Genomic DNA, 13,990 nt, shown 5'->3' with positions numbered 1-13,990 from the left:
TATTTTCTAATAAACTCTATTCTACTTAAGCTAAACTTTAGGCATCTAATAATTAACTATTTTATTAGTTATTATAATGCAACATAGGATTTACCTTTTAGGTTTTTGATATCCTGTGTAAGGATTGATCTCTTTGTAATTATTAATTCACTTTTGATAATAACAATCTCGTTTTTTGCTCATCAAGAATGTCACATCTATGGATTTGGGAATTCCAGCCTCCATAGCTTTTATTTTTCTCTTTTTGCGATAGGTGTTTGCATGTAGGTGATTCTTGGGAGCTATGAGGTTGAGCTTTCATCAACTTTAATATGGTATCAGAGCTCCAAATCTTCATGCCCCTCTTCTATTTGTGAGATATTTAACATCAATTTTTAGATCTGTGGTTTTCAAAGAATTTTGTATTGGATATGGTCAAACTTGTTTTTCAAAGCACTTTGAGCCCAAACATACATCATCGTTGAGCTCAAAGCACTCAAAAACCTCAATTTCCATATAAAATATGCCCAATTTGGATGTTGTTGAAATTTGGGGCAAATTTTTTTTGTACCCAGATTGTTTTGACCTAGGCATGCAAAATGAGGCAGTGGTTATTTTATTTTTCTAAAAAAAAAAATTGGAAAAAAAAATTGTTTATATTTTAACAAAAAAATCTTTCATAAAAGGAGGCCTTATTTTTTTAAGAAGAAAAAAAAGCAACGTGAAGCAATATACAATTTTTTTTTGGAGCATTTTTTTTGGGGGGAGTTTCAAAGGTCCCTTTGAGACAGATCCATCTACCTGCATCAAGCCCCACACACATGCACACTATCAACTTCCTTGGTCTCTGTGCTTCTTCCAAGCACCACCAAGCCTTTCTTTTTTCTAGCTCTCCTGGGCCTTTTTTTCTACCCTCATCAACAACTTTTTTTATGTCTATACAAGGGGCAGTACCACACATGCATTTGTTGGTGAATGATTCCACGACAGAGTCTATGCATATGTTTTGGGTGGAGTATTCTTCATTGGAGGTCAAGGTTTTAATAGCTCAACGCCATTATTGGTTTGATCCTTTTTTGACAAGCTCTAGACCCACCCTTCTTTCCATGCATTAGGCCAATCCTTTTTTTTTACAAGCTATTGGAGGCATTTTTTGGAAGTCTACCCTTCATAAATCTTTGGCCTTTGGACCCACTGGTCGATCCACTTTTTTGGCTGCTATTTTTGAAGCCCGTGCCCATTCTTTTTTTTTTTTTTTATAGTTGACGACATTCATAGCCCCTACACTACATGTTTTTGACACAAGACGAGGCACCTTTTTTAGTTGGGGATCCTAGTATTTTGTGCAACGATATTTGTTCCATGTGTTTTCCCAATACTCCTACCTTGTTCACTGAGGATACCAGCTCCTTCTTTTGGAAGACATTTGTTTTTAGAAGGTGCATTTATCTAGGTATTGGCATCTTTTTCAGGCCTTAGTGCTTTAGAGACTTCATCATTTTTCACATGCGTTGATTCAATATTTTCCAATGATTTGACGCCATTTTTTTGTGATGGGCAAACCACACTGTCAATCTTTGGTACACATGAATACACATTGATTGTGGAATTTTTATTAGTGTGCAACATTCTCAAGGTGGGTGGTTTTGTTTCACTCAATGGTGGTTTTCCAATTTTTATGGGTCTTCATTCATGTGTCTTTTGGAGAACATTTTACTTGGTTTTTTAACCCAAGTCAAGTTGAGTTGACCACTATCCTTTGCACCTAATTTTTTGGCGCTAATGGTGATTTTTTCTCACATACATGATATTTATGGCCATCAATTTTTATTTTTTTTCAACACCACCTCGTCTCTCTCTGGTAGTGTAGATTTATTTTTTGGTAAGTATTTTTGGCAACAGGGTCATTTTTTAGGCATTTATTTGCTTCAACGACTATTTGACCATCAAATTTATGCTCATCACTTGTTGACATCATCACTACATTAGTATGCTTGTTACCCTCTTCTAGCTCTATTTGGACCTACCTTTGATTTTTTGCTCATATATTGGGTATACATATTTCATTTTCTGGAAACAAGATATTGTCGAAAAGCTGGTTCTAAGCTCGTCATAGTAGTATAGGTAATTTTTAATTTGATACTTTTTTAATGGCTTTTTCTACTATCAAAGTTAGGGGTTCTATTTTGCAATCTAGGAGACATATCTTGAGCATTTGATCTCTGATTTGGGAATTCTTTATATCGTTGGAAATGTCTTTAAGAGCTCTTTCTAGTGATGTTGGTTTTTTTTTAAATTCTACTCTAGGCACACTCTATTCGGTCTTTTGAAATTTTTCATTTGGGTGCATATCTTGGTTGTTTCAAGTCTGGGGATTGATTTCATTGCTTCAGATAAAATTTTAATGGGTTGTACTATCTATTGTATTAGCCTTATGTCTCTTTTGGTCTATTTAGACATGATTTGTATACATCCTTACAAACACTCTAAGCTAAAGTGTCATATTGCATCTATATTTTTGTTTTAGTTATCTTGTCTTATTTTGCCTTCTGATTCAAGTAGTGTCATCTAAGAATGCTCATGCAAATTACTATATTCTTGGGATTCACCATATATTGTACCTTATTATACATGCACTACTCCAATTAAAGTGCCATGGGGGGTTGATGTTTTTCCTTTGTTTGTCATCTTTCTTTATCTAGTTAGTGTCCCTTCCATGACATTAGCCTCATGAAATGTTTGAGATTCATCACCTCAATACAGACATATGTATTCTTTTGTGCATCTTGATCATGGTTCCTTGACATGCTTGACATGTTCTTTTGGCCCACTTTTCTAGTTGTCTATCACCTCACCCTTTGATGCATTCTTTGGGGGGGGGGGGTGGCTTTCTTCTGTCAGTTCTCATCCCTCCTTGGTTCAATAGAGTGAGCTATGTATCATATATTTTTTCCTATGTACTAGGTGGATGCAATGGCTGGATATCTATGCATTTTGGTGAGATGGATCATTTACCATATAGACATTCTTCTCTTTGTTCATACTTTGGTTGTAGCCTTCCATGTTTGATTGATCAACTCTTTAGGCTTTGGTTTTTCATGTCATATGTATCTTCGAGTTTAGTTATTTTTCTTTAGGTTCCTCCTAATTTGATTAGTGTCTTCTGAGAGAACTCATGCAGATTGCAGTCTTCTCTACCTGGTTAGTTTCTATTTTAGTGGAGGTTCTTCATATTAGTAGTTACTTTTGACAGAGCTTTGCAACTTCCACATGCTTCAGTGGTGTTTTACATGATCATCCTTTTGTTCCTATATTCTGGGTCATTCCCTAGTTTGGAGGCTTCTTTAGTCCTTCACTAGTTCTTTTTAGCAATATTTTCATCTCTTTTTGGAGTAGGGTTTTTCTGATGTGGTTTTCTCTATATCTCCTCTTTTTAGAGATTTGGTTGTGTTTGGATACCTTATCAAGCTTTGTTTTTGGGACCCAAATTTACTTTTAATAGTAGTTTCTAAGTTTTTAGCTACTTCCTGTGTTTATCTTAATGGGGGTTGTTAGAGTAATAATGTTTTTTCTTATTAATCAAATCACATTGATTTAATTATTAAGTCAGTTATTATCTCTAGTTTACTTAAGCTAAAATTTGAGCATGTAATAATTAATTATTTTATTAATTATTATCATGCAACCTAGGTTAGTTACTTGTTAGGGTTTTGATCTCCTTTTATAAGGATTGATCTCTTTGTAATTTAATCACTTTTGATTATAGTAATCTCTCTTTTTTCTCATCAAGAATGTCTCATTTGTGGATCTAGGAATTCCAACCTCCATAGATTTTTCTCCTCTTTTTTGTGATAGGTGTTTGTATGCAGGTGATTCTTGAGATTTGTAGGAAATCATGTAGATTATAGTCTTCTCTACATGGTCATGTTCTATTTCAGTGGAGTTTCTTCAAATCAAGAGTTACTTTTGATAGAGCTTTGCAACTTCTAAATGCTTTAGCAGTGTTTTACATGATCATTTTCTATTCCCATCTTCTGGGACATTTTCTAGTTTTGGAGGTTTCTTTAGTCCTTCACTAGTTTCTTCCAGCATGTTTTCCATCTCTTTTTGGAGTAGGATTTTTCCCATGTGGTTTTCTCTATTTCTCCTCGTTACAAAGATTTAATTGTGCTTGGGTACCTCATTAGGTCTTGTTGCTAGGACCCAATTCTCCATTCAATAGTAGTTTCTAAGTTTTTAGCTACTTCCTAGGATTATCTTAAGGGGGGGTGTTAGAGTAATTAATTATTTTCTAAATAACTCTATTCTACTTAAGCTAAACTTTAGGCATCTAATCATTAATTCTTTTATTAATTATTATAATGCAACCTAGATTTTACCTTTTAGGGTTTGAATATCTTTTATAAGGATTGATCTCTTTGTAATTATTCATTCAATTTTGGTAATATAAATCTCTTTTTTTCTCATCAATAATGTCTCATCTATGGATCTAGGTATTCCAACCTCCATAGCTTTTGCTTCTTTCTTTCCATTATAGGTGTTTGCATGCAGGTGATTCTTGGGAGCTATGTGGTTGAGCTTTCATCAACTTCAACAGAGCCAGTACATATACTCCAACAAAGAAGCCTATACCTCATGGGTCAAACCATGGAGTGGGTCAGGGTTCAATGGGACCCCAATGATGAGTCCTCTGCTACCTAGGAGGATGCCAATAAATATAGGAGGATGTAATGTCATCTTAGCAATATGGTTTTGAGACACTAGATTTGTTTCATATGTTTTATGATTGTGGTAGGAGGCTAATAATACTTTGCATAATGCGTTTTGAGATACACTTTCTATGATACATTTTATATGCTTTCATTTATGGATAATGGATAATGGGTTATGGATTAAGGACATCTATAGATTTCTAACCCTACTAACCCATCTAATACTTATATTACTATTGATATGATTTTATATAATCATGATGTTACTTGTAGATATTCATGTTGGTTGGTCAGTGTTGTAGGTGTACGCAGGAACAAATACTAAAGCCTCTTTATTATCTATTGATTTAGAGATTAAACCATGCTCTAAGTAGACACCCTCTATTAGGGAGTCAACTACCTATATCTAGGATCTTGGGCATTTTTATCTTGGTTTGGTTTAATGGTATACTTTGTGGTTTCTTTGTGACTTTCAATTTATGATTGAAAAATAGAATATATTTATCTGAGTATATATGAGTGCACATGCATATAGCCAAATAAACATATTTTCATGTATTACTGCTTGTATGTGGTTTTATCTCTTGAATGGTTAGTTTGCAAAAGTCTTATAATTTAAAAGAGTTAAGAGAGGAACAAATAAAACAAATAGAAGAAAATTTAACTAAATGCATATGAGGTTTGAACCTAGAACTGTCTACCCTCTGATTTCACCCTCGACAAATTCATCTATCTAACCCTTCATGAACTACAAGAAGAAAATGAAATTTAAACCCTTAATCAAGTGTTAATAAGTAATACAAGCCCAGAGGAAATGAACCCTTGAACTCCGAGTAAGATGGTGAGTGACTTAGCCATTGTGTTGAGTTTATCAGAGTTTACTTCTAAGAGAATGATTCTTTATTTCTTAGATGAATATTCTTGTTTGTAATCCTTTCATAAAATTCCTTCAGATGATGTAATGAACATAATACGAAGAATATATCCCATCGATGTGAGACTAATAATTGCAGACCTTAATCAGAGGAGGATATAATTTATATAATCTAAACTTTAGATGACTGCGTTAGATCAGAATGAGGAGTGCAAATTTGATATGGTACTTGTTAGATCGAGCTCTAAAATAACTGGAATATTACATGTTCATTGCTTGATTTTAATTAACAACGACACACCAGAATCTCGTTGTGAATAACATATGGTGCAAACTAATGAGTGGAAATTGACCTTGATGAATGCAAACACTCTTTATATTTGTTCGATGATCCTTTGCAAGATACAGATGCAACTAATAATATAAGTCACAAAGGAGTCGTGTCTTGATAGGAGTGACCCCACTATGGAGTCGCGTCCTATCGCAGTTGTGGCTCCAAGTCAACTTCGAATAAACATCTATGCCTTTTCATATCATTTGACAATTTTATAGATTTCTAATTATTTTGAAATATGACTTAGTCGGTCACCACTTATTAATTGCACAATTTATTATTTTGAAAAAACACACACACATATATGTAAATATATATGTGTGTATATATAAAGTAAATAGAAATATATTATATTTTCAATATTTTAAAGTATAATATATTTTCAATGTGCAATAATAATAATAAATAAATGATAGGAATATATTAAATCAATATATTTTCTATATTTTATTCGACTAAACTATACATTAACACTCCCTCTTAGTTTAGAAGAATAACCATTTAAATATTTTGATACGAGTATTGGTCTACATAATATCAACATAAGATATGCACCAAAACTGAGAGTAATGGTCTTCAAAATACAAACACTTAATATTCGACATATACTCAATAAGGCAATGGTCTGCTGGATATCAACATATGATAGTTACCATTTTGATAACAAATTTGAGTATTGGTCTCTAGAATAACAATATATGATCACCAAATACTCTTTGAGTAATGGCCTCTAGAATGAGATGGAAGATATTCACCAAGTACTGTGATTAATGACCTCTAGAACATCAATTTGCATAACATTCACCATGTACTAAAAAATGTCTATAAGGTATGTGCACGCGCATTCTCATAATGTGTATCATATGAACATCAATCATGCTAGGTATAATCTATCATAATCTGCATAAATATCGTAAGATATCCATCATAATAGAAAAGTAAGTTATTGTAATATCATCACCTTTCAATAACTTTTGCAAATACAAGTGACACCATTTGTAAGTCATCACTCCCTCGTCATGTACATGGGGGTAGGCCCATTAAAATCATAGTCACTCACAAAGACTTTTCGAACTCCCTCTAAATATCAATCATTTGAGCTTCTCATTCAAGATTGCCTTTGAATAAGCATCATACTCCCTCTTCCTGCAATAACATTCTTAGGGGAAATATCAAAGCACATAAATCTTATAGTATATATTGAAAACACAACCGAATAAATTTGATTTATAAATTTAAAAAATATAATAATTTGGTATATTGAGACTCTATCTCAACAATTGTAACCATGCCAAGTTTACTTTGAAAGTATTTCACGTTTATTGCACAGTTTGATGTCGCACATGTTATGGATATTTGAAGTTCTTTTAGAATGGACATCTCTTTAAATCTATATCCAGACTATTGACTTTGGTAAAGGATGCTTGATGTTTCAGTCTATCAAGGCATTGAGATGCTAAGTGACCATAGTTATCGCATCTAAAGAACTATATTTTAGAGTAATCCATATATTTCCTTTTCCCTTTGAATTTAGGCTTCTTCCTTTTATTGACTTGGGCTGTGAGATCCTGAACATCACATCCTGTAGAAGTATCATCTTGAGACATTAACATACCTTCCTCTTGTAAGTAGTCAACCTTTAGTTGAGCAAGTTTAGGAAGCTTGGAATGAGCGCATAGTCCTTGTCTAAAGGTTTTCCATGATGGTGGCAGTCCCTTTAAAGAAATCATGGTTAATTCTTTTTCATCATAGATTTGACCAATCACAGATTTGAACTCCCTCTGAATATCAATCATCTGAGCTTCTCATTCAAGATTGCCTTTGAAGAAACATCAAACTCCCTCTTCCTGCAATAACATTCTCAGGAGAAAAGATCAAATCACATAACTCTTATATTATATATTGAAAACACAACCAAATAAATATGATTTTAAAGTCAATTTATAAATTAAAAAATTACTATAATTTTGTACACTGAGATTCTATCTCAATAATTGTAACCATTCCAAGTTTACTTTGAAAGTATTTCACATTTATTTCACAATTTGATAAAGATGATAAGAAAAAGAGAGAACCCCTCTCAATCCAATATTTCACACATGTTATGAATATTTGAAGTACTTTTAGAATGGACGTCTCTTTGAGTCTATATCTAGACTACTAATTTTGGCAAAGGATGCTTGATGTTTTAGTCTATAAGGCAATTGAAATGCTAAGTGACCATAGTTTTCACATCTAAAGCATTATATTTAGATTAATCCATATATTTTATTTTCCCTTTGAATTTAGGTTTCTTCCTTTTATCAACTTGAGTTGTGAGAGCTTGAACATCACATCCTGTAGAAGTATCATCTTGAGACATTGACATACCTTCCTCTTGAAAGCAATCAACCTTTAGTTAAGCAAGTTTAGGTAGCATGTAATGAGTGCATAGTCCTTATGTAAAGGTTTTCCACGATGGTGGCAGTCCCTTCAAAGAAATCATGGTTAATTTTTTTTGATCATAGATTTGATCAATCATAGAAAGTTGGTTCCTTAGTTCTGTTATCCTCACGAAATATGAAGCGACAGATTATCCTTTGTTCATCTTAATTTTGGACAACTTGTCTTTTAGAGTTAGAATTCTAGTGGTTTTGTTTATCTCAAATATTTCATGAAGTCCTTTAAACATTTCATGTGCTATGTCTAGCCCTGAGATGATTGGAAGTAAATGGTTTCTAACACTGTCCATAATTAACTTCATGGCTTTGGTGTTATCGCTTTCCCATCTTTCCAATTCATTACTTTCTTTGGGTGGTGGTTTGGATTTTTCAATAAATTATTTTAAACTGTTCTCTTTCAAGATTAACTTCATTCGCAATTTTGTTAGGATTAACCATAGACAAAAATAACAATTGCATGCAAATATAAACAATATCAGGAAATAATAAATTGCATAGGAAGAGAACACAAAACACCAAGATTTAACATGGTTCACTCAAACCCTAGGCTATGTCCACCAAACATCAAGTCCAATATTATTATGTTCTAGTGATTATAACTTGATTACAATCTGTAATCCCTTAAAGCTCAATATTGTTGCAAGAAGCAATTTTCACATCACACATTATAAAAGATACCCAACCCTAAGCCCTTTTATACATGTATTTTTCCTGTTTCAGTGTTACAACATGTTGGCCATACATATGAAGTGTGTATAGTACTTCTCTAATCAATCACCAAAAACTAACAAATTTTAATCCTATAAAATCTGAATCACCTTTGACCCTGTCTCCCAGCCTTATACCGTTCACCATTTTGATAGACAAGGAATTAAGAATATTTGAGTGCACTAAATAAGTTTGATCAAAATCATCTCTTAGACCTACTCTGATACCATGTTGTGTTTATTAGACTTTACTTCTAAGTGGATGACTCTTTATTTCTTAGATGAATATTCTTGTTTGTAATCCTTTCACAAAATTCCTTAAGATGGTTTGATGAATACAATATTAAGAATATATCCCATCGATGTGAGACTGATAATTGTAGATCTTAATCAAAAGGAGGATTTATTTTATATAATATGAACTTTAGATGATTGCATCAGATCAAGATGAGGAGTACAAATATGATATGATACTTGTTAGGCTGAGCTATGAAATAACTAGAATATTAAATGTTCATTGCTTGATTATAACTAACACCAACCCACCAGATGGTGTAGACTAATTAGTGAACCCTAATCTTGATGAATGCAAATAATATTTTATATTTGTTCAATGATCATTTGTAGGATATGGAGGTAGCTAATGTAAGTCACAGAGGAGTCATGCCTCGATAGGAGTGACACCACAATGGAATCATGTCCTATCATGGACGTGGCTCCAAGTCACCTTTGAATAAACATCAGTGCCTTTTCATATCATTCAATAGTTTTATCAATTTGTGATTATTTTGAAGCATCGATTAGTTTGACTTAGTCCATCACCACTTCTTAATTGCACAGTTTAGTGCTTTCAAATATTACACACACACACACACACACATAATGTAACTAGAAATATTTTATATTTTGGAAATTTTAAATTATAATATTTTTTCAATGTGCAATAATAATAAATAAATAGGAATATATTACATCAATATATTTTCTATATTTTATTTGACTAAACTATACATAGACACATTACACAATAGGACATCTTTGAGTTTGGATACCTAGAATCACATGGATCATTAGCAAGTTGATAGAAAATTAAACAATAAAATACAAACAATAAGTAAATAGGTTGATTGAATAACCAAACCTTTGTTAAGGGTGCTAGTTGCAACAGACACAACTAATGCAAAGACATTTTGCTTCCTATAAAATAGGAGCATTCCTGGCAAAGAAACATAGGAAAATCAAAAGGCAAAAACTATAGTAAATAATTGAATGTTGAAAGAAAAACCAACCCAAGGGAATCACAAAAATCTAGGAGGAAACCAGAGAAGCTTGAAGCCAGAGGGGTGTTTCCTGAAAGAGGCCAATGAATTGGGATTTTCATAAAGACATCATCAACAACCTATCTCAAAGAAATCAAGTAGGCTTGAAACTACTCTTTCCCTTTGTTTAACTTCACAATATCATAATATAATAGTGAAATATTTATGTAGGAAATGCATATGTTGTCTCCTAATTAAATATTCATGTTTTATTCCTGGATGTTGCAAAGTATCTCTTGTATATTTTCCATGTGTTTTTTTTGGTTTGCATTTTTGGGCTATGAGATGGTTTACTTTGGGTGGAACTTCTTTGAGAATGGATTTTGTGAAGAGGTGTTCAACCTGGGTTTCAGCCCACGGAGGTGCCTAGGGAACTCCTCTATCTCAACCAAATTTGGAAGTTCAAATTAAAGCATTTCTTTAATTTTTTTAGCCTTTTGGAATGGATGTGCAACTATATTGCACATATGTGCAGTTACACTAGAAATATGCGTAGCCTTGCAAACACTTAGTTGTTAGCCTACATGTATAAATGTGTAATTCTATTAAACATATGCATTGAAGTAATGGATGCATTGTTATGTTAAATGTATGTGTTGAAACTATAGAAAATAGACGTGATTCACTACTTAATGGATGCACAAATATAACAAAAGTGCAACAATAGAGGATGGATATGTAGGATATATTGAACAGATGCGTAGGTTCATGGTTGTTTGGTTAGTTCACTTACTATTTTGGATGTTTTGATCAACTGCCAAGTTTGATTTCACTAAGTCCTTACTGTTACTTTGTATTTTGACCAAGGGCATGTTGTTTTCCTTGTGATGTAACATTTTTTTTGGTTTTGAGGCATACTTGTGTTTTAGTTTTCTTAAGGAGGGTAGAAACCTTAGGTGAGTGGCTTGCCATAGGTGCTAGGGCCCAGAAGTGGTCACCATGGATCTATGTTGGAGGTCAAAGCCCTGCATAGGATGGCTCCAATTGTGAATTAATTAATAAGTGATAACATAATAATAAAATGAAAATATGGGTTGGGTTTGGGTTTCACACTAAACAAGATAAATAAGGAAGTATTATGGGAGTACTCAGAGTAGGTACATTGTACGCATCTTATAGGTCTCTAGATCAAGGGGTTAATCCCAACATTACTAGATCATGCCTATCCAAGTTGGAGTACTTGAGGAAAAGATATTTTGTGTGGCAGGACATTCTTAAGCCCAACAAGTGGATCCCAACACCATGGGAAGGTACAATGACACTCACTTAGATGTGGTTGAACCCTTCACCCTCACCTTTTCCCTTGGCAGTCTTTTGATCTTTCATCCTTGCATTGTACTTGTTGCTTTTCTTTTTGGGGTCAAGCCTTAGTTCTATCCTAGACCTATTTGGATTATGGTTTTGTCTCCTAGTTCAGGGGGTTGGTGGTGGTTCCTTAGGGTTCCACATGGTTGGGTGACAAATTTTTTTGCTGGTTTAGAGTTTTAGTTTTATGATGCTTATGGAGATGTTACCAAATTATTATGTACTTGATGTATTTTAATTGATGTAAAATGTATACCTTAAAAGGGAGCTTATTGTTATATTTAAAAGAAAGAAATATAAAAGGGGTGGGTAGATAGGAAAATGGTTTAAAAGGGAAATAATGATATGTAAAAGATATTGTTGTTATCTCCCTCTCTTGAAAGCTTGGTGATGGAAAATATAAGGATCTTTTGTGTGTTTAATTAAATGTACTAGTGCTTATATAATTATTACTCCATAAAAAATAGATCTTCCTAGAATAAAGCTTGTCTGTTCTTCTAAGAATATTTTAAATATTAGAGATTTCAATGTGTTAGAGTAAAGAATTACTTTAATTGCATTTATTAAATTACCTTTACTCCCTATTTAAGATTTCACATTATGCACACGCATTCCCATTTACAAATAAAATATTAATTATTAAATGTCATTTAACTCTTAGGATTTCTCTTTTAGGTTTTACAATCTCCTTCTATAAGGATTGATCCATTATATATTTCTATTATTCTTTTAGCCTGATAACATATTCTTGCATATTTCAGAGCCAAACCCTTGCCTTCTCATTTTTTCTTCTTCTTCATGACAGGTTCCTACACGCAAGTGTTCTACTAGATCTATGGATTTGTTCTTACCAAATCCTTCATTGTGTCAATGACTCTCACGAGGATCATGTGAGAATCAAGAGACAAGGCCAACCACAAAGGAAAGATCAAGATGTGTGTGCATTAGGTAAAACAAACTACCCACAAATTGTCTATATAAAGTGAAATCCACTATAGGAGTAGAGTAAGTGGTAGATAAAATAACAATCGAATGAAAAGGTGTGGCAGAAAGCTTGCAATCAAGTATGTTGAATCTTTGAAGCATATCAAGAGCATACTTTTGTTGGAGTATGGCTATCCCATCCGAAGACTGAACAACTTGTAGGCCCAAAAAATACTATAGAAGTCCGAGGTCTATCATCTCAAATGGCTCTCTTAAAGCTCATTGAACACTCTTAATCATAGAGGGTGTGCTACCTATAATAATGAGATCATCAACATATAACATGAGTATCAATAGATCAATGCCATGATGTTGAATGTGCATTATAGGATCGAAAGTCTACTTCTGTTTTTGTTTTATGTCTTGGTTATGGTCCTACCACATGGTCTTGCAAGAAGCATCATGCTCACACATTATCATTAATAGAGGCAGAATGTAGGGCAACAATTCTAGCTAGTCAGGAGGTTTTATGGCTATGATAGTTAATGACAGAGTTTGGATTTCCCCCTAATAGTTCCACTTTTCTTTGGTGTGACAATTAGAGTGTTATACACATTTCTCATAACCCAGTTGAGCATTAATGGACCAAGCACATTGAGATTCATATTCACTTCATCAAACATTTGATTCAAGATGACTCTCTTAGCTTGGAGTATATTCTCATTGCTAAGTAGGTTGCAGACATCTTCACTAAACCTTTTGAATCCCCACAGTATCTTCAACTGTGTTCTATGCTTGGGGTGAATGAAGTTGTCTTTGAGGGGTTTCATTAATGAGTCATTCCTTCTTCCATTTTTAGCATTCTTCTATCTCTTTTTGGAGTAGGGTTTTTCCCATGTGGTTTTCTCCATTTCTCCATTTTTTCAGAGATTTGGTTGTGTTGGGTACCTCATCAGGCCATGTTGCCAAGACTCATTTATGCTTTCAACATTATAGTCACCTTTCTTTTTCCTACATTGTTTGTAGTTGCATTTTTTCTTATCTTAAGGGTGGTGTTAGAGTAAAAGATAAATTTAATTAGATTTATTAAATTACCTTTATTCTCTTCTTCATATTCATTTTATGCACATGAATTCCCATTTGACAATTAAATATAATTATTTAATGTCATTTACCTCTTACGGTTTCCCTTTTAGGTTTTATGATCTCCTTCTATAAGGATTGATCCATTGTATATTTCTATTATTATTTTAGTCTGATAATATATTCTTGCATATTTCAAAGCCAAACCCTTACCTTCTCTTGTCTTTTTCTTCTCTGTGACAGGTTCTTGCATGCAGGTGTTCTAATGGATCTATGGATTCATTCTTATCACATCCTTCACAATGTATTGGC

This window comes from Cupressus sempervirens, chromosome 11, assembly GCF_028749045.1.
Source record: "Cupressus sempervirens isolate cs-2001-9-10 chromosome 11, ASM2874904v1, whole genome shotgun sequence".
NCBI lineage: Eukaryota > Viridiplantae > Streptophyta > Pinopsida > Cupressales > Cupressaceae > Cupressus > Cupressus sempervirens.
Note: the sequence above shows the minus strand (reverse complement) of the source record.